Raw genomic sequence first — 23,007 nt, 5'->3', positions numbered from 1 at the left:
AAAAGTAGGGTGCATTCTTTCATACCTTTGTTGAGCTCATTGTGAAATATATTCAAGGAACTATTTACTACCTGTGTTAGTTTCCTATTGCTGCTACCAAAAAATTACCACAGATTTAGTTGCATAAAACAAGACAAATTTAATCTCTACTATTCCTCATGATCAGAAGTCTGAAATGGGTCTTAAGTCCTATCTCTTTCTTATACTTTGATTTTTTTGCCTTCCTCTTATAAGGCCTTTGGTAATTATATTAGGCTCACCCAGGTAATCCAGAATAATCTCCTAGTCTAAAGATCCTTAATTTAATCACATCTGCAAAGTCCCTTTTGCCATACAAAGTAACATTTACAGGTTTGAGGATTAAGATGCATACAACCTTGGGAACCATTTCTTTGTTTGCCACACTAACAATGGCATACATAGTCATGAAAAACATTGTAGGCTTTTTAGTCTCTGGTCTTCAAGAACACTTTCCAGGGAATCCATGATTTCACTTTATCTGGTTTTCCATACCATCCAAAGAAAGCTCACAGGATTTGGTATTTGGCTTGCAACTGGCACTGTGTTTGACTTTGTCTTTTTCTGTGCTACCCCTGGAATGTTCTTAATGTTTGGGCATAGAATGGGTCCTATTTCTGGAGTGTGGTAATAAATCCCGTGGATGTGGTTTACTTTACAATTATACTCCATTATTGTCATTAGGGAGATAATGCTCTGCAACCAAGTAGAAAAAAATTTTAGGGGCTAATTGACTATAAGGAATTAAACTCATTCATGATAGCTCCAACTCAAAAAGATATCTTTTGGAAAGACACTTTTGGGAGCTGCTAACCTGAGAGAACCAGGAACTGATGTTAGGACTCAGTGTTTCTCTCAGTCTTTCTGTTTCTCTATGCTACCCCCGATCAACTTTCTTATTTTTTTTAAAGATTTTATTTATTTTTGAGAGAGAGAGAGAGAGAGAGCACATAAGCAGGGGGAGGGGCAGAGGGAGAGGAAGAGGAGCAAGCAGACTCCCTGCTGTGCAGGAAGCCCAATCCCAGGGCTGGATCCCAGGACCCTGGGATCATGGTCTGAGCCAAAGTTCAGTGCTCAATTGACTGAGCCACCTAGGCACCCCCCCCCCAGATTGACTTTCTGAGCAGCTATAACACAGGCTGAACCAGAGATGGCCAATACCAGCTTTTTCTCACCGGGGAGTTTAACACAGACCAACTAAGTATCTTTGAATCCCAAACCTCAGTTTTTGGGAGATGGTACCTGATTAGCTTGGCTTGACTTGGTGTCTAACCCTGTTCTAGTCAACTGTGACCAAGCATGAAAGGAATAAGACACGGGATCCATTGCTCTCAGTGGGGTTTGTATGGTGAGACCATTAGAATGAAGGGGTGGATTGTTCTCCAAGAAGGAAGCATGGGTGCAGGGAGGAAATGACTGCTATCTCCAGTATATGTCTTCCATATCTTGGGAGGTGAGACATCTGGACTTCCCACTCAAAGGAGAGATAACAACAATACCAGGCCCTGTGGTGTAGACCAAAAGAACAACGTGCTGAGGATATCTCTCACATTCCCAGTTTCAGATTTAGCTCCTGCCTCTTCCCTCAGTCTATGTGAATTCTGTTGGGGGTCAGATCCCCTGGGCCCACTGCTTCCTGTGGCAGAGTCAACTTGTGGACCACAGACATACCTGTGTTCTTTTCTCTCAGTGGGTGTTGCGATTGGGAAGTAGCTGCTTAGCTGGGGCCCAAGTTTTTCAGCTTCTTTGGGTTGAGTTGGAGCCACATGGCCGAGGTCTCCATAATGGAATGTGAACAAGCTCTCATTGGACACGCTCCATGCTCTTCTCCCATTGGCTTTTGGTCTCCAAGGACTCAGTTCCTACTACATGGAAGAGCTTTGATATGGATGGAGCCTGGGTCCCTGCATCACTGCTGGAGGAAATCTGCCCACCTACCTGGAACCCTTCGTTGGATTGTTCAATGAGTATCAAGTCACTCCTATTGCGGTAAGCCACTGATGCTTTATAACTAACTTCTGGCTACTAATACATCAAAGTTCTTCTAATTCAACAAGGAATAGCTTCAGAGAATTGCTAGAGTTCCCTGTGTCTCCACCTAAGACCGAGCAAACATCCATTTCTGTTGAACTCTATAGGCCAAAGGAGTGGCAAGTGATAGATTGTTCCGTTTACTGAGGGTTAATTACTGACACTTGTACCTGGGAAAAACATACAAAAAGCAGGAAAGAAGTTGCCTCCATCTCTCTCTTCAAAAAATGGGGGAATATATATATATATATATATATATATTTCACACACACACACACACACACACACACACACACACACACACAGCAGGAGAAAACCTGCATTGCAAGGAGTAACGAAGACCACTGTGAAAATTTGTTCCGGAATTTAAAATTCTTAGGTTTGGATGTGAGGGTGATCTGGTTGCAACATCTGTCACCCTATAGATTGCCAGTGTTGATTCGGCTGATCTGACTGGCTAGGCGGGTGTCCCCTTCCTCCCTCACTGCTCCATGTGAGTCCCTCCCGAAGCTGCGTGCTCGGTCAAAGAGGACGACCTTCCCTGATGGAGGAGAGGACCCTTCTTCAGTCAAGGGTATAGGAGTAGCTGTGCTCCCCAGCTAGGACTTCCAAACAAGCTCTCAAGGTCCATCTGTAGGGGAACGTGGGAGAGTCGAGACTCCAGACACACCCAAATGAGGCGCTGCACGTGGCAGTCTGCTTTTCAAAAATAAATAAATAAAAAATAAATAAATAAAATTCTGAGGTTTACCACTGAGTCACCAAATCACTATATAAAATATCAGCAGAGTGAGAGAGGAAAAACAAAACAAAACAAAACAAAACTCAGACTTCTCTATGATTATAGAAACTGTTAATTCTCCTGTGTCGACATGAACGTTTGAAGAGTAGAAGGGATGTATTGTGATTTGTGTGCTTGTAGGTGAGGATTTGTAAATGGCAGACTTTTATTTACATTGGTAAAAGGCAGTCTGCAAGCCACAGGAAGGGAAAGAACAGCTTGCCTTGGAATTTTTGTGCAATTTCACAGGTTGCTAATCAACTTCAAAAAGAATTGCAACATACAATAGATAAGAAGTAGTTTGGAAAGAAATGAGGGGCAGGACCATTTACAGGAAGGAGAGAGGAGCCCTCTCTGCCACAGGAGAGATACTGGTTAGTTTCAGTGTTCGCAATTTATAAATGAGTTAAATTTCAAGGTTCATTGCTATTTATTCATTATTTCCCTTTAATGAATGCTTAGAGTGACTTGTTTACTAGTACGGTTATAGATAAAATGATAAGGTAAAGGTGTTGCTGTGAGAACAGGTATACTACTCTGGATATATAAACAAACAATTGTGAGACAAGAGAAATCTCATAACAAAAGTATGAAAGTCAGTTGTTTGGAACAAAGAACATGTTTTCTTTAATAAATAAAATTATTAAAAATGCCTGAAGGATGAAAACCAATGGACCCAAACCTGTTTGATCCATCATGTACCCAAAACACAGTGAAAAGGGATTATTTTAGCTATATCTTACTGTCTTTCAACTTACGGTGGTATTTTCACAAAAGATTCAGACAAAGTAGGCAATCCGAAGCATGAGTAACCTGTTATCATCCTATATTTAAATAAAACAAAATCTTTATACATCAGTTGCTTCTCCAACACTCCCATATTGGAGAACTCCCTTGTAATAAATGAGCTCTACAAATTCTTCATTTTCTAGGTGATGCCCAGCCTTCACTTGACTGAGGGAGATTGGCCATTGCTGAGCAAACCTAGTTCCGTGAGTGGGAGTGTTTGGAGGCCGGCAGTTTTGGAAGTGGGTGTTAAGGTACCTCTGAGCTCAGGCATGTGAACTCCAGTGTCATCCCAGCTGGTATAGTAAACAAGAAGATGGTTCTGGGAAACTGCTTCAGGCAGCCTTCTGGTAGGAGACAGATGGCAGCCTCAACTGGGATTTTGAGAAACTTTATAGCAGGGACTATTTACAGAGGTGTGAGCAGGGCTGAAGGAACCAACAAGCAATGTTGAGGCACTCAGAGGCTGACAGTAGTGGGAAGCTGTTACATCTCTGGGTCTGAAAGGGAGTATTAGTTAGTGTTCTCCAAAGGGAAAGAACCAGTAAGATACGTACGTATGTATGGATGGATGCACGTATATATTTATATATAGATATACATATATATAATATGTTCATTAGTTCATTAACTAATTAGGAATTAGTTCATGCAGTTACAGAGGCCAAGAAGTCCCCAGAGGTGCAGGTGGGCTACTCGGAGACCCAGAAGAGCCCATGGGTTTGAGCTACAGCCTGAAACCGAAGGCTGCAGAAGCAGGATTGCTGACGGTATGGTTCCAGTTCTTGTCTGAGTCCAACAGCAGGAGAAGGCTGATGTCCCAGCTCAAAGACAGTCAGGTAGAGAGAAAGAATTCTTTTTTATTCAGCCTTTTAGTTTACTCAGGCCTTCAACAGATTAGATGAGACCTACCCTCACTGGGGTGAACAATCTCCCTTACACAGTCCACTGAGTCAAATGCTAATCTCATTGTAAAGTTTTTCCCGCGAGATAAACACAACACCAGGCAAAGTGGGTGCAAGGCAAGATTTATTAAAGGCCCTCTCCGGCGAAGTTTCAGGGCTCAGGAGAAGGGGAGCCAGGAAAGTTGCGCCGGGAGGAGGTGGGCGAGGTTCGGAGACTCTGGAAAGCAGAGTGGCGGAAGTCACGCCCAAGGCAGGGAGGAGGGGGCTTTTAAGGGGCCTCGAGGGGAGTTCAGGGGTCTGTTGGCAAGTTTCCCTTATATGGATATTTGGCCTGCTCGTCGGGTTCCTATTGGTCCACGGGAGCCCGGGACGGGGGTCTCAGATTACTGCTTGTCAGGGTCCCCCTTGGTCCACGGGAGCCCGGGAGCCCGGGGCAAGGGGTTTTCAGATTCTTGCTTGGGTCTTTGTTCTCCTGTCCGAGCTCAGGTTTTGTGGCGGGAACTTTCGCCATCTTAAGTAGCCCTTTCCTTCTGCCAGCCCAACACTCATCCGTAAACAGCCTCACAGACACACTCAGAAATAACATTAACCAAATGTTTGGGCACCCCATGGCCCGGTCAACTTGGCATATGAAATTAACCATCACGGGGGCAAAAGTGAAGAGCGTTCCTGGTGTGAGGTGGAGTAGCGGGTCTCGAGAAGGGATCTGTAATCAAGAGAGGTCCAGCTGTTATCAGAACAGTTCCCAGGCAGAGAGGTGAATAAACACTCTGATCTTTCTCTCTGTGCCCCTCATCTCCTGCCACTGCCTCCCAATGGCCCAATGGAACCAAAAGCCAGTGGACCATGGAGTCTGAGTGATGTAGTCAGTGGTGTGGAGAGAGGTCAGCTGGCAGACAAAAGAGAATGGCTTGGAGAAAGGGCAAGTGGAGACTACCACACTCAGCAACTTTACAGCTGTTTTTTAAAAGGCAGGTTTCTCTGGGCGCCTGGGTGGCTCACTCGTTAAGCGTCTGCCTTGGGGTTGGGTCATGATTCCAGGGTCCTGGGATGGAACCCCACATTGGGCTCCCTGCTTGGCAGGAAGCGTGCTTCTCCCTCTCTCACTTCCCCTGCCTGTGTTCCCTCTCTCACTGTGTCTCTCTCTGTCAAATAAATAAATAAAATCTTTAAAAAAATTGACTTAAAAAAAGTATAGGTTTCTCCCCCACCCCCATTTGAAAGTAGAACGCTCCTTTGAAACCTTTTGTAAGCCAAAATGGCACAACTTGAAAAAGCAATTACCATTCATTTGTATGTAAACGCTTTTGAGCTTTTCCAGACCCCCCCAAATAATGTCTCTTATCCTTTCCTGATACGTTAGGACACATCTTGCTAATAGATGCACAAAATAAATAGATGTGAAGCACAGATGTTCCCAGACACGGTTCACAGCTATGGAGGCTCAATGCGGAGAGGCTGAGGGTGGTGGGAGAAGGAGCCTGGGTGAGGGGTGGGGGGATCAATTCTTGCAGCTCAGGGGCCTGCTGCCTCTATCACGGCTCCCTGCAAAACCTGCTGAACGCTATTTTCACTTTTTGCCTTTTTTCTTATAAACGAAATGGTCTCAAGGTATCTTTTGGTTAGTGAAAGCAGATACCAGTGTAGGCCCTTCCTAAAAGCAAAGTGTGTAATGCAAGCTTTCAAAAACTGGGGAGTACTTGTACCTAGTAAGGAAAACTCTGAAAATAAGACCATTACTCATGGCCAGGGATGGCTCAGGGTTATTCGGTCTCAACATTCAACAACTTGAAGCATTCAACAAGCAGGAGACTTACTTTGTAATTCATATGCAATATTTGAGGCATACCAATTTCATATGGCTGCATTTATTAGTTAGAAATTCTGTAATTCTGAGAATGCATTTCCATATTCATATCTTATTTTTTCTTTGAGGCTTTAAGCGATTGTAGGGAAAACATTGCCTTAGAGTTTTCTTTCCCCAACAGTGCCTTGAACATGGCAGGTGTTCCATAAATATATGCCGAAGTACTATTCAGCTTTTTTCTTTGAACCTTTTTTATATGAAATGTAAAAAAACAAGAAAGGTCTCCTAAGTGTCATATAGAATCAGCCAAGGAGATTTTTAGCACAGTAGGTAGTGAGAAGAGAACCAAATTGCTTAGTCCAAGACTTCTTAGAGCTCATTTATCCAACAAATATTTATGGAGCACTTATGCTGTGCCAGACACTGTGTTAGGCTCTTGAGATACAAAGATGACATTTTCAATGAAGAAATCTACTAAGCACATGAACCATTTGGTTTCTTATGTCATGTAACTAGCCAATGGACACTATTCAAAAGAAAACCACAGATGCAAAATGGTGTCACTTGGGCCAAGTCACCAAACTGAGGCTTCAAACCTAACTTAACTGCACTTCCAACCTCCCCCAGATATGTATTCTTAACTGGTCAGTCAAGAATTTTCTGGTCAGTACCAATAATGTGATCAGTCACATGGGTCTTCTTCATTCCCCAAAGGAAGAGGAGAGATAATCCACATACGACCCTTTGGTCCCCAAATGAAGGTGGCCTCACCTGAAATAATCCCTTCTTTCTGTTTATAACTTCCTGCCTTTAAAAACCTTTCCCTTTTGGGAGCACTTTGGATTGTCTCCCTACTTTTAAGATGTGATTCTGCCTGATTCATGAATCATTTTATAAAGCCAATTAGATCTTCAAATTGAATTTAAAAAAAAAAAAACACTACACAGAGGATTGGATCAGCCTTATAGAGGTCTGAATTGGTTAAGCCAATGAAATGGGTTGTTATGACCTATTTATTTTAGGCATGCAAGAACACCGTTCATTTTGCTGTCCACTGCCCTACTGTGGATTTATTCCTCAACAGAACTTTGTTTGCTGTAACAGACATGGTGCTAAAGATCATGACCAAACCATTTAATAAAGTTATGTGCTGTATCACTTGCAGCTACTCCCAAAACTTGGACCTGGGGATGATGTGCCCTTGAAATTGAAGAGTCCAAGGAGGAATAATAGTCGCAGAACAGTTAGGCTTTCTTTAGCATTGTCAAATGCCAGCATAGCCCTTGGGGAAGCATCTTTTATATCTGCAGACAAAACAATGTTCGCATCCACCAGTTTCAGCTGGCTTTTGCTTCTGGACCCTAGGGCATGAAAAGTTGTTATTTAAGGAGCCAAGAATATTCAATGGGGAAAGGATAGTCTCTTCAAAAATGGTGTTGGGAAAACAGGATAATAGATGCAGAAAAATGAAATTAGACTCTTATACCATTCATGAAAATTAACTTGAAATGTATTGAAGACTCTGATATTGTGGCTTATAATGAAGAATTTGGTCTTTACCCTTTTTTTTAGCATAGAACTCCAAAACCCTTGGAAATTCCTAAGTTATGAGAGACATAAAAAGGTGTCTACTGTTATGTAAATGGTGACTTTTGGATAACCCCTTAGCTCACCTAAGGATGTGGACAGATTGCCAAAGGGCCCAACCATGTGGTTAGAGGGTTGGAATTTTCAGTCCCACACTGAAATCTGGGATGGGGTACTGGGGCCATAGACTGAGTTCAGTCTTGAATGGCTGATGATTTAATCAACTATGCTCTATAACAAATCCTCCATGAAAACCTAAAGAGAGAAGATTCAGAGAACTTCCAGGTCGGTGAACCTGTGGAGGGGCTCAGAAAGTGGCATGCCTAGAGACAGCATGGAAGCTCTGAGCCATATCTTGCCCTAAGCATTTCTTCCATATGGCTATTCCTGAATTATATCTTTTTATAATAAACCAGTACTCAAATAAGTAATATATTTCTTGGAGTTCTGGGAGCTGCTCTAGCAAATTAATTTAACCCAAGGAGTGGTTTGCTGGAACCTGATCTATAGCCGGGGGGTTAGAAGCTCAGGGAACTACCTGGATTTGGGATTGGTGCCTGAAGTGTGTGGCGGGGGGAGGGACAGTGTTGGAGGGCTGAGCCTGTAACCTGTGAGATATCTCCAGGTACTCTGGGTAAATAGTGTCTGAATTAAATTGTAGGACACCCAGCTAATGTCAGAGATTGGCTTGGTGGTGTGGAACACGCACAGGCAGGCACGCGTGCACACACACACACAGAGAGAGGAAAAATTACATCAAACTAAAAAGCGTGTGCACAGCAAAAGAAACAATCAATAAAATGAAAAGGTAGCCTTTGGAATGGGAGAAAATGGCTGCAAATCATATCTCCGATAGGGGGTTAATACCCAAAATATAAAAAGAACTCATACAACTTAATAGCAAAAAAACCTCAGATAATCTGATTTTAAAAATGGGCCAAAGACCTGAATAGACATTTTTTCCAAAGAAGACATTCAAATGTTCAACATACATATGAAAAGGTACTCAACATCACTCATCATCAGAGAAATGCAAATCCAAACCACAGTGAACTATCACCTCATACCTGTTAGAAGGGCTATCATCAAGACGACAAGAGAAGACAAGTGCTGGCAAGGATGTGGATAAAAGGGAATCCTTATGCACTACCAATAAGAAGATAGGAATGTAAACTGGTCCAGCCACAGTAGAAAGCACTATGAAGGTTGCTCAAATAGTTAAAAGTAGAACTACCATATGATCCAGCAATCTTACTTCTGTGTATATATCCAAAGGAAATGAAAACATGATATTGAAGAGATATCTGCATTCCCATGCTCAATGCAGCACTACTCACAATAGCCAAGATAGGGAAACAACCTAAGTATCCATCAGTGGGATGTTTGCATTAAGAAGATATTACATTATTGTAATATATATAATATATGTTATATATTATATATAGTATATATTGCCTAGTCATATACTATACATATATGTTACATACATATATATATATATATTTTTTTTAATATTATTTAGCCACAAGAAAGAAGGAAATCTTGCCATTTGTGACAACATGGATGGAATGTGCTGTCATTATGCTAAATGAAATAAGTCTGAGAAAGACAAATAGTGTATAACATATTATGGCATCTAAAAAGCTGAACTCATAAGACTGGAGAGCAGAATGGTGGTGATCAGGGGCTGGGGAAGGGTGGGGGAAATGGGGAGATGCTGGCCAGTGAATATTAACTTCCAGTTTTAAGATGAGTAAGTTCTGGGGGTCTAACATAAAGCATGGTGATTATAGTTAATAATACTGTATTATGTACTTGAAAATTGTTAAGAGAATAAATCTTAAATGTTCTCACCACAAAAGAGAAGTGGTAATTATGTGACAGGATGGGGGTGTTAGCCACTCTATGGTGGTTACCATTTTGTAATATTATAAGTGTATTGAATCAACACACTGTACACCTTAAACTTATGTAATGTTATATGTCAATTATATCTCAATAAAGCTGGGAGTAGGGTGAAGAAAAGCTACTGTTTATTTGAATGGGTTAGCTCAAAGCAATACTGCCTTGACTTCTAACTTCCTGTTCTAGAACCCTGTCTTCTTTCATAATTCTGGGCAAGTGGATTGGATTCCCCTGCTGTTTGTGTCAAACAGCAATTCTTTTATGTTGCTCTATTATAAATGCTGCTCAGACATTTTGAGTCAAAACTGTGAAATATCCCTTCTTGCCTTCCCATTATCCATCCTATTACTAGATTCAAGACTTGTGAATAATCCCATATATGACCTTGGTTAGAGGATTCTTTTTTTAACCAGGACAAAAACCAATTGAGTGATGTCTTCATGTAGGGTGTGCCAGTAGTTGAATATCCTACATACTTTTAAAGAGTTTTATTATTTGATCTCAAAATATTCTGTAACAGGATGGGATAGATTTTCTTCAGAATTTAACTTTATACTCATTATATCTATCATGGCCTATGAGACATATATTAGAATTACTGAACTAATGTCAATCAGAGTTTTACCTTGAGTATTATCCATCTGAAAGGAAAATTTGCCAGGTTTCTCAATGTGATCACTAGTAATATATTTTAATTAACTTGCTGATGTGCTCATTAGTTGCAGTTCTGATTTAGAAATGAGAATAATAGTGATGACATTTCTTCCTTCCCTACTTCAGATTTGTTGAATCAAATTAAAGTAGCTTTTATTTTATAAATACTTGTGCATATCTTTATAGATGATAAGATCTTCAAATTGAGAGATATTTTTATTTTTGTTTTTTCCCCCACAACCAGCCCCAAATATAGTAACTTATAATAAGAGATACTCCATAAATGTTGGTGGAATTGAATCAACATGAGTTTTTGAAAATTGTTAACATGGAATAACAGAAATTAAATATAAGGCTTAGAAGATAAATTTGGGGAAATCTCTCAGAAAGTATAATAAGGGGATACTGATATGGAAAATAGAAAAGTAAATTAGGGGATTTTGATAGATTAATAAAAGTTCTAGTAATCAAAAAAATAGAGAAATGAAAGGAAGATATCAAATAAATTACACAAGAAAAATTTCAAGAACTGAAAAACGTATTTACAGATTTAAAGGGTCCATTGAAGCCTGAAACAAATGAAGAAAAAACTCATCAACTCATATAATAGTGAAATTTTAGAACCTGGAAAAAGAAGTAAACTCAAAGACTGCTAGAGGAAAGAGAAGATCAAGACCAGTGATTACTAATCATTTGGAGCTAGATTTTTGAACTGCAAAATCAGTAGCTATCATATAACAAAATGGTATTTTGAAAATTCTGAGGGAAAAATCAGTTCAACCTAGAATTATACTCAAAAAGCTGTTATTAACCAAGGATCAGAAGGAAATAGAATGTGTTGTAGCACACAAGATCTCAAAAGTCCACTTTACATATATCCTTGTCTCATGAAGTGACAGGAGGATATGTTCTACCCAAGCAAGAGAGTAAACCAATAAAGAGGAAGACAGTAATAGATCCAAGCAACAGGAGAGGAAAACAGGATCAAAAGGACATCCTAGTGCTGTGATGAAAAAAAGATCCAGGATGAAAGCTATGTCTGAGGCTCAGGGGTCAAGTTCACATTATATCAGGTGGTTAGAGAATTCCACAAGAGATATTGATGAGGAAAAAACAAAATAATTACAATTGCTTATGGCTCACCCATGCTAAGATAGTTTATTTTATATCTATGTAGGAATGCTAAGAGGAAAAAGTCATGATATTATAGAAAACCACATGAAAACACTAAGGCAATTATAAACTCTAGAAAAACAAAAATTTGTATGAGACAGTAAATATATCACATTCTCTATCCCAATTTGAATAATTTAAACATAATACTGATTACTGGGAACATGAAAAAAAAGAAAGTATGTATGTGTACATGTATAAGAGAGAAAGTATAAGAGAGTTAAATTTTCATCTCCATAAAAGAAAGACAAGGATTGGTTAAATGTAAAAATCATAAAATAGTAGTGTAAGCCTATTGTTTAAAAATATTATGATACATATAAAAAGAAACAGAAGAGTTGAAAGTAATTATCTCCACAAGGGAGCAGAAGTCACAGGTAGGAAATAGTGGAGCTGAGGAAAAAATGAAAATTAAGTTAAAAATTACATCATGATTTCCCCCAAATTCATGCAAATGCATACATACATATACATATACATATATATACATGTATATACATATATGTATGTATATACACTATATATAGTTATATATAACTGAAATATATATAACTAACTATATAGTTTGAAAGAACTGGTAAATTATAATACTTAATAACAGAAATAATTGAAAGTAATATCTACACATTGGATTGTGTGTGCACACATATATATATACTCACCTAGATATGCACTGTTTAATGTTAGTCACGTATGCCCTTGAGCACTAGAAATGAACTGGTCCAAATTGAGATGTGCTATAAATATAAAATATACACTGGATTTTGAAGGCCTGGTTTAAGAAAAAAAGATGTAAAATATCTCAATACTAGTATTTTCCACTTTTAAAAATTTTGATAAGAATATTTAACATGAGATCTATTTGAAAAATTTTTAAGTGTACAACCCTATATTGTTGCCTAAGACATGGTATTGTGCAGCAGATTTCCAAAAGTTTCTCATTTTACAGAATTGAAACTTTATTTCTGTTGAACAAAATCCCATTTCCCCCTCCCCTAACCCCTTGCAACCAACATTCTACTCTCTGCTTCTGTAAGTGTGAGTATTTTAGGTACCTCATATAAGCAGAATCATGCAGTATTTGTCCTGTCACTGGCCCATTTCATTTAGCATAATGTTCTTCAGTTTCATTCATTTTGTCACACGTGGTAGGGTTTCCTTCTTTTTAAAGGCTAAATAATATTTCCCTGTATATATATGCACATTTTCTTTCTTCATTTATCTATTGATATACATTGGGATTGTTTCCCTACTTTGGCTATTGTGAAGAATGCTGCAATGAATATCGTTAGTTCTATTTTTTTTATTTTTTGAAAAAACATTATACTATTTCCCATAGTGGCTGTACCATTTTACATTCCCACTAACAGTGTACAAGGGTGAAAATTTTATTTTACAAACACAAATAAATGAAGGATGACTGGGTGACTCAGTTGTTAAGCATCTGTCTTCAGCTCAGGTCATGATCCCAGGTCCTGGAAGTGAGTCCCACATCCAGCTCCTTGATCATCAGGGATCCCACTTCTCCCTCTGCCTACCACTCCCTCTGCTTGTGCTCGCTCTCTCTCTCTCTGACAAATAAATAAATAAAATCTTAAAACACACACACACACGCACACACAGGGGCTCCTGGGTGACTCAGTGGGTTAAAGCCTCTGCCTTCAGCTTGGGTCCTGATCCCAGGGTTCTGGGATCGAGCCCCACATTGGGCTCTCTGGTCAGTGGAGAGCCTGCTTCCTCCTCTCTCTCTCTGCCTGCCTCTCTGCCTACTTGTGATCTCTATCTGTCAAATAAATAAATAAAATTTTAATTAAAAAAAAGAAGAAAAAAACACACAAATAAATGGAAAGATATTCTATGTTCGCTAATTGGAAGACTTATTATCTTTAAAATATCCATACTACCCAGAGCAATCTACAGATGCAATGTTATCCCCATCAAAATCCTTATGGTATTTTTTTATAAAAAATATAAAGAACAATCCTGAAATTCATATGGAAACACAGAAGATCCCAAATATTCAAAGCCATCTTAAGAAAGAAGAACAAAGCTAGAGGTATCACACTCCTTTATTTCAAAATATATTACAAAGCTACTGTAATTAAACCAGCACAGCACCGGCATTAAGACGGACATATGGACCAATGGAAGAGAAGTCTAAAAGTAAACTCAAACAGAACTAAGCCTCAACCAGGGTATCAAGAACACCCAATGGGGAAAGGATAGTCTCTAACAAATGATGAACTAAAGGCTTAAACATAAGACTGGAAACTGTAAAACTCTTAGAAGAAAACATAGATGGAAATCTTTGACATTAGTCTTGGCAATGATTTTTTAGATACGCCATCAAAACCATAAGCAACAAAAGCAAAAATAGACAAATGGGACCACAGCAAACCAAAAAGCATTTGCATAAGAAAGGAAACCAACAAAATGAAGACAGCATTTCCAATGATTTTCCCATTTCTCAAAACCTCTATCTGCTAATGCGTCAATATCACTACTCTATTTTTATATTGATTTAGTAGTAATATTTGTGATATACTGGGTTAAAGAAAATAAATAATTCAATCTGTTTTACCTGCTACTTTTGCTTGTTGTTAAGTGTGGCTACCAGAAAATTTTAAATCATACATGTGGTACCCTTTCCACCATCTTGGAGCCTGTGGGGTCCCCCTGGGGAACAGAACTAAAACAACAAATGTGTGTGGAAGGCTGTGGTCCAAGGCCATGTTTGCTGGCTATAAGCAAGGGTCTCCAGAACCAGCGGGAGCACACAGCTCTTCTTAAAATTGAAGATGTTTATGCTCGAGATGACACTGAATTCTTTCTAGGCAAGAGATGCACTTACATGTACAACGCAGAGGACAACACAGTGACTCCTGTTGGCAAACGGAACAAAACAGCGATGTGGGGAAAAGTAACTTATGCTTATGGAAACAGTGGCAAGGCTCATGCCGAATTCCAAAGGAATCTTTCTGCCAAAGCCATTGGCTGCAGAATCTGTGAGATGCCGTACCCCTTAAGGACTTAAACTGCCTGTAAAGTAAATAAATAAAGGTGTATATTTTCAATAAATAAATAAATACAATTACATACATGGCTTGTGTTATATATTATTTTCTTTGTTCCTTCAGCATAGGGACCATATTTTATCCATTTGTAGATACTTAGAAGGGTGCCTAGCATATTTGGGGTGATAAAAAAAATTGCTTAATGAAGTAATGAACACCAAAAGGATTTTTAGGATTGTGATTGTTCACGACTCTCACTGCATGTAACAGAAAAATCTCGAAATAACAGTGGTTTGAAAAATTCAGATGTTTATTTTTCACACAAAAAAAAGAGGTTCAGAGCTAGGCACCTGAGAACCACACCAGGACTCCACACATTCGAGAGGGACAGGGGCTCCTCCAGCTTTCTGCAAATCTTGCGTTTTCAAAGGTGCTCATCAGATACAGAGTTGCAAATGATGCTGAAATAGACCACACGTAAATCTGTGTTTACCTCCATCATAATCCATTTTAGTGCAAGAGCTTCTATGGGGGGAGGGTAGATCACAGAAAAGCATCCAGGTACATTGTTTTTGAAATATTTACACTTAACAGGGAAATGTTTTACTTAGGTACCTAGAAGAATGTGTAGTTAGCATGTCTTCTAGTCTCTCCTTCAAATATCAGATGTTTCCAGCAAGCTATTGCCAAGGGCTGGATCAGAAGCAGGACTGAAATCTCCTAGGAGTGCTTGTAGAGCCTCTGTTTTGTGCTGTTGATTAAAGAGAGAGCCATATGCTTTAGGTAACAGGTGTGCAGGTGGCAAAGACGACATTCTGTTATGCAAATTTAGTATCCTAACTGGTATGCTAGCCCAGAAAAGGGGCTACCAGACTTGTGCACAACAGCTGATAACAGGGTGTCGGTGCAAAGGCAGTATTTACTCTAAAAAAAGAGCCTTGAGTCAAGGCAAGCACTTGAACAAGAATTTGGTTGCAAATCCTTGCCCAAGGAACGGATGAGTAAGGTTTGGACTGGTAAAAGGCAGGTGGAACCATCTGGTAATTTCCACCGTAAAATACTCTATGCAGAGTCTAGGTAGGAGAATGAGTTTTAGGAGGGTGGACCCTGAAGAGTTACCCCCAAGATATATTCCAAGATTCTGAATAAGTCAGGCTGAGGCTAAGGACTTTGTTCTGGTTGAACTTTAGATACAGTTCTAATATTTTCGGTGATTATAGTTTTTGTTTCTTTAATGTTCAGGTAGCCTGATAGCAAATTTCACTCACACTATAACCTGAATGTGCGGTATAAGTGCAACTCTTTTTATTTGTTTCTCTTTGTTTTTTGTTTTGTTTTTTTTTTCCCCCCAAGTCTTTCCCGGTTGTGGCATTCTACATCAAGCTTCTCGTTGGAAAGGATCCCCTCTCTCCACTTAGATGAACTGTATGGACTAGGTTCTTCAAGCTTGGCTGGTGCCACACTAAAGGACAAGAATTTGAGAAATTTTCGTTCAAGAAAATGGTTTAGGTTGCTTGGCTTATGCTGTGTAACCCCTTGAGATGTCAGAAACTGAATGTTCCCACAGTATTTCTCTTTGAATCCCACTTGTAATATATTCTCTTCTTTCTTTAAGGAGGTGGATTCCCAGGGAAGCCAGATGAAGGTCATTTATTTGTTAAGACAAATGAGGAAATTGCACTGAACTTTTAAAAAGCACATCCACCCTTTCAGCTAATCCCTACCTCCTTGATTCTAGAAGTTCATAGTTGGCATGATCTGGGATGCTTAGATCATAAGTCTTCTGAGAGCAGAGATCCTGGTTGTTGTTTCCCACTGTACACCGAGCTCCTCAGACACTACTTTGAGGACTCTGTAATCAACCAGTAAATATTTTTTGAATGAATGAATAAACCATGAAGAAGTTGGAATCTATACCCAGATGGAGCAGATTAACCCAAAGATGACTCACATTCATCTAAGTCCAAGAAAATTCATTCCCTGTAATGCTAAAAAGAAAGTAGATGTGGACCATTGAACAGATGAATCGTAAACAAGTGAGTCTCCAATTTGGGGCAGATGCAGAACACTCCAGATTAATTGTTGTGTGGATTGCACTTTGAAAATATTCTGAATGCACTGTGACTGAAGAGAACATTAGAGGAAATAATTTGGCAAAAACTGGAGGCCATCCAAAAAATGGTATAAAACTTGTTTCCGTAGTGTAGTGGTTATCATGTTCGCCTCACAAAAAATGGTATAAAACTTGACAAATGGAGAGTCAAGATGGCAGAGGAGTAGCAGACTGAGAAGACATCAGGTCACAGGAGTTCAGCTAGATAGTTATCAAACCATTCCAAACACATACAAACCCAATAGGAGATGGAAGAGAAGAAGAGCAGCAATTCTAGAAACAGAAAATTGACCACTTTCTGAAAGGTAGGACATGCAGAGAAGTGAATCCAAAGCTACAGGGAGACAGACCGTGGCAGGGAGGGACTGGCTCCTGGCAAGTGGTGGAGCAATGGAGCACAAAATCCGAACTTTTAGAAGTCTGCTCCACTGAGGGATGGTGATCCAGAGGCTAAGCGGGGGTGGAACCCTCACAGGGACAGTGTGGTCTCAGGTACCATGGAGTCACAGAAGGATCAGAGGTGTCTGAGTGTGGCAGAGTTGCCAGGTATCAGAACACGGAAGCTGGCAGCAGAGATGGAGCTGAGGAGTGAGCTCTCAGCTTGGGGTTCCCTTAAACTATGATCTGTGACACAATTGGGCCATTGCTCTTTGAGCAGGAACCCCACAAGTGGCAGATCTCAGGAAACTTACATTCCTCCTCCAGGAGAAGCAACTCAGGAACACGCGGTAGGAATCTGCTGGGTTTGGAGACGTCAAGCAGGCTGTGGGCCAGAGATAGAAATGCTCGGTCATAGGCCAGGTGAGCTCAGAGCGGGGTAGGAGACCAGGGAGACAGGAGGGATTGACAGCTTTTCTCTGAGGGCACACTGAGGAGCAGGGCCTGATCTCTCAGCTCCTCTGGGCTGGAGACTGGGCGGCCGCCATCTTCATTCCTGTCCTCCAGAGCTCTATGGAAAGTGTTCAGGGAACAAAACCTCCAGACAGTGAACATGAGCAGATTGCTTAGCCCGGCCCCTGGCAAGGGTGGTGCAATTCTGCCTCCCGCAGAGACATTTGAGAGTCACTACAACAGGCCCTTCCCCCAGAAGATCAGCAAGAACATCCAGCCAAGACCAAGCTTACTGATCAAAGAGAGCAGTGGAATTCCAGAGAAGGGGAAAGCAAAGCATGGAATTCATGGCTTTCTCCCCATGATTCTTTAGTCTTGTGAAGTTAATTAAATTTTTTAAATTTTACTTTTTTCTTATTCTAATTTTTTAAACTTTTCCTCTTTCCTCTTTTAATGTTTTTTAACTAGTTTATCGTAACGATACCTTTCTAAAAAATTTTTTTGAGCCTTCATTATTATAGTCATATTATATCCTTCATTGTATCTAACTTTATTTTTGTATTTGTATCTAACATAAATTTAGATACATATTGTATTTAACTTTATTTTGTGTATACATATATAGGTTATACATATAACCTATATGTATATTTTTGGGATACAATTCTTCTAATAGATCAAAATATACCCTAAATTTAGCACAGGGCTTTGTTCTAGTCTCCAGCCTGAGCAAATTCTCTCCACTTTCTTTTTCTTTCTTTTTCCAACAAACTTATCTTATCAATTCCTTTTTTAGAACTTCTTTTTAAATTGTCATCTTTACAGTCATATTCTATACATTCATCATGTTTACTATTATTTTTGTATATATATAATTTTTCTTTCTTTAAAATTTTGGGAGGTAGTTTCTTCTAAGAAACCAAAATACACCCAAAATCAAGTATCAAGTGGGTGGCTCTGTTCTATTCACCAGTCTAATATATATATATATATATATTATATATATATATATATATTATATATATATATAGAGAGAGAGTATACATATACAAAATTTATACTTTTTTATTTATACATATTTATATAAAATTTATTATACATATACAAAAATTAAAAAAAAATTTTTTTACTCCCTTTCTTCTCCCCCCAATTTGGGGGTCTCTTCTGATTTGGTAAGCATACATTTTTCTGGGGTCTTTGGCACCTTTTTAGTATTTTATTCTCTCATTCATATATTCTTATCTGGATAAGGCAGAAAAAGTCACCACAAAAAAAAGAACAAGAGGCAGTACCAAAGGCTAGGGACCTAATCAATACAGACATTGGGACTATGTCAGATCTAGAGTTCAGAATGATGATTCTCAAGGTGCTAGCTGGGCTCAAAAAAGACAAGGAAGATTTTAGAGAAACCCTGTCTGGAGAAATAAAATCCCTTTTCTGGAGAAATAAAAGAACTAAAATCTAACCAAGCTGAAATCAAAAAAGCTTTTAATGAGGTGCAGTAAAGAATGGAGGCTCTTACTTCTAGGATAAATGAGGCAGAAGAGAGAATTAATGATACAGAAGACCAAATGATGAAGAATAAAGAAGCTGAGCAAAAGAGACAAGAGAGACAAACAACCGCTGGACCACAAAGGGAGAATTCAAGAGATAAGTGATACCATAAGATGAAACAATATTAGAATGACTGGGATTTCAGAAGAAGAAAGAGAGAGGGGGGCAGAAGGTATATTGGAGAGAATTATAGTAGAGAATTTCCCTAATATGGCAAAGGGAACAAGCATCAAAATCCAGGAGACACAGAGAACCCCCCTTGAAATCAATAAAAATAAGTCCACACCCCATCATCTAATAGTAAAACTTACAAGTCTTACCAACAAAGAAAATCCTGAAATCAGCTCCAGACAAGAAGTCTGTAACATACAATGGTAAAAATATTAGTTTGGCAGCAGAGTTATCCACAGAGACCTGGCAGGCCAGAAAGAACCAGCATGATATATTCAGAGCACTAGTTGAGAAAAACATGCAGCCAAGAATACTATATCCAGCTAGGCTATCATTGAAAATACAAGGAGAGATAAAAAAGCTTCCAGGACAAACAAAAACTAAAAGAATTTGTGAACACCAAACCAGCCCTACAGGAAATATTGAAAGGGGTCCTCTAAGCAAAGAGAGAGCCTAAAAGTAGTAGACCAGAAAGGCACAGAGACTATATACAGTAATAGTCACCTTACAGGCAATATGATGGAACTAAATTCGTATCTCTCAATAGTTACCTTGAATGTAAATGGGCTCAATGCCCCAATCAAAAGACACAGGCTAGCAGAATGGATAAAAAAACAAAACCCATCAATATGCTATGTACAAGAAACTCATTTTAAACCCCCAAACACCTCCAAATTTAAAGTGAGGGGGTGGAAAACAATTTACCATACTAATGGGCATCAAAAGAAATCTGGGGTGGCAATCCTTATATCAGATAAATTAGATTTTAAGCCAAAGACTATAATAAGATATGAGGAAGGACACTATGTCATACTCAAAGGGCCTTTCCAACAAGAAGATCTAACGATTTTAAAGATCTATGCCCCTAACATGGGAGCAGCCAACTATATAAACCAATCAATAACAAAACCAAAGAAACACACTGACAATAATACAATAATAGTAGGGTGCTTTAACGCCCCCTCGCTGAAATGGACAGATCATCCAAGCAAAAGATCAATAAGTAAATAAAAGCCTTAAATGACACACTGGACCAGATGGACATCACAGATCTATTCAGAACGTTCCATCCCAAAGAAACAGAATGCATATTCTTCTGTAGTGCACATGGAACATTCTCCAGAATAGATCACATCCTGGGTCACAAATCAGGTCTCAACCAGTACCAAAAGATTGGGATCATTCTCTGCATATTTGCAGACCACAATGCTCTGAAGCTAGAGCTCAATCACAAGAGGAAAGTTGGAAAGAACCCAGATACATGGAGGCTAAAGAGCATCCTACTAAAGGATGAATGGTTCAATCAGGAAATTAAAAAAGAATAGAAAAAATTCATGGAAACAAAAGATAATGAAAACACAACTGTTCAAAATCTGTGGGACACAGCAAAGGCAGTCCTAAGAAGAAAGTATATAGCGATACAAGCCTTTCTCAAGAAACAAGAAAGGTCTCAAGTACACAACCTAACCCTACACCTAAAGGAGCTGGAGAAAGAATAGCAAATAAAGCCTAAACCCAGCAGGAGAAGAAAAATAATAAAGATCAGAAGAGAAATCAATGAAACAGTAGAGCAAATCAAGAAAACTAGGAGATGGGTTTGTTTGTTTGTTTGTTTGTTTTAGGAGCTGGTTCTTTGAAAGAATAAGATTGATAAACCCCTGGCCAGACTTATCAAAAAGAAAAGAGAAAGGGCCCAAATAAATAAAATCATGAATGAAAGAGGAGAGATCATAACCAGCACCAAAAAATACAAACAATTATAAGAATATATTATGAGCAACTATACGCCAGCAAATTTGACAATCTGGAAGAAATGGATGCATCCCTAAAGACATATGAACTACCAAAATTGAACCAGGAAGAAACAGAAAACCTGAACAGACCCATAACCAGTAAGGAGATTGAAGCAGTCATCCAAAATCTCCCAACAAACAAGAGCCCAGGGCCAGATGGCTTCCCAGGGGAATTCGACCAAACATTTAAGGAAAAATAATACCTATTCTTCTGAAACTGTTCCAAAAAATAGAAATGGATAGAAACTTCCAAACTCATTTTATGAGGCCAGCATTACCTTGATTCCCAAACCAGACAAAGACCCCATCAAAAAAGAGAATTGCCAACCAATATCCTTGATGAACACAGATACAAAAATTCTCACCAAAATACTAGCCAATAGGATCCAACAGTACATTAAAAGGATTATTCACCACGACTAAGTGGGATTTATTCCAGGGCTGCAAGGTTGGTTCAACATCCGCAAATCAATCAATGTGATACAATACATTAATAAAAGAAAGAACAAGAACCATATGATACTCTCAATAGATGCTGAAAAAAGCATTTGACAAAGTACAACATCCATTCTTGATCAAAACTCTTCACAGTGTAGGGATAGAGAGTAGATACCTCAATATCATCAAAGCCATCTATGAAAAAACCACAGTGAATATCATTCTCAATGGAGAAAAACTAAGAGCTTTTCTGCTAAGGTCAGGAACACAGCCAGGATGTCCATTATCACCACTGCTATTCAACATAGTACTAGAAGTCCTAGCATCAGCAATCAGACAACAAAAAGAAATAAAAGGCATCCAAATCGGCAAAGAAGAAGTCAAACTCTCACTCTTTGCAGATGATATGATACTTTCTGTGGAAAACCCAAAAGACTCCACTCCAAATCTGCTAGAACTTGTACAGGAATTCAGTAAAGGGTCAAGATATAAAATCAATGCTCAGAAATCAGTTGCATTTCTATACACCAACAACAAGACAGAAGAAAGAGAAATTAAGGAGTCAATACCATTTACAGTTGCACCTAAAACCATAAGATACCTAGGAATAAACCTAACCAAAGAGGCAAAGAATCTATACTCATAAAACTATAAAGTACTCATGAAAGAAATTGAGGAAATGGAAAAATGTTCCATGCTCATGGATTGGAAGAACAAATATTGTGAAAATGTCTATGCTACCTAAAGCAATCTACACATTTAATGCAATCCCTATCAAAATACCATCAATGTTTTTCAAGGAAATGGAACAAATAATCCTAAAGTTTATATAGAACCAGAAAAGACCCCAAATAGCCAGAGAAATGTTGAAAAAGAAAACCAAAGTTGGCGGCATCACAATTCCAGACTTCAAGCTCTATTACAAAGCTGCCATCATCAAGACAGTATGGTACTGGCACAAAAACAGACACATAGATCAATAGAAAGGAATAGAGAGCCCAGAAATGGACCCTCAACTCTATGGTCAACTAATCCTTGACAAAGCAGGAAAGAATGTCCAATGGAAAAAAGTCAGTCTTTTCAAAAAATGTTGTTGGGAAAATTGGACAGCCACATGCAGAAAAATGAAACTGGATCATTTCCTTACACCACACACAAAAATAGACTTAAAATGGATAAAAGACCTCAATGTGAGACAGGAATCCATCAAAATCCTTGAAGAGAACACAGGCAGCAACCTCTTCAACTTCAGCTGCAGCAACTTCTTCCTAGAAACATCGCCAAAGACAAGGAAGCAAGGGCAAAATCAACTACTGGGACTTTATCAAGATCAAAAGCTTTTGCACAGCAAAGGAAACAGTCAACAAAACCAAAAGACAACTGATAGAATGGGAGAAGATATTTGCAAATGGCATATCAGATAAAGGGCTAGTATCCAAAATCTAT

General features: G+C 39.0%; 1 long non-coding RNA gene across 2 annotated transcripts in view; it reads right to left on the bottom strand.

The window, feature by feature from the left end:
- Positions 1-7,225: 7,225 nt before the first annotated feature.
- The window catches only part of LOC125103204 (uncharacterized), a 37,146-nt gene continuing 21,364 nt past the window's right edge, over positions 7,226-23,007 (bottom strand). Inside the window, exons 3-4 of one of the 2 annotated variants that reach the window (XR_007128314.1) lie at positions 12,310-12,384; positions 7,226-7,689 (exon numbers count right to left, since the gene is read on the bottom strand). This is a non-coding gene — a long non-coding RNA (uncharacterized LOC125103204). Of the gene's footprint in view, positions 7,690-11,308; positions 12,041-12,309; positions 12,385-23,007 lie in introns of those variants that run through there. The other variant, XR_007128315.1, reaches the window with a different exon arrangement.

The sequence above is a fragment of the Lutra lutra genome, chromosome 6, assembly GCF_902655055.1.
Source record: "Lutra lutra chromosome 6, mLutLut1.2, whole genome shotgun sequence".
NCBI lineage: Eukaryota > Metazoa > Chordata > Mammalia > Carnivora > Mustelidae > Lutra > Lutra lutra.
This window is presented reverse-complemented; position numbering and strand designations above follow the sequence as displayed.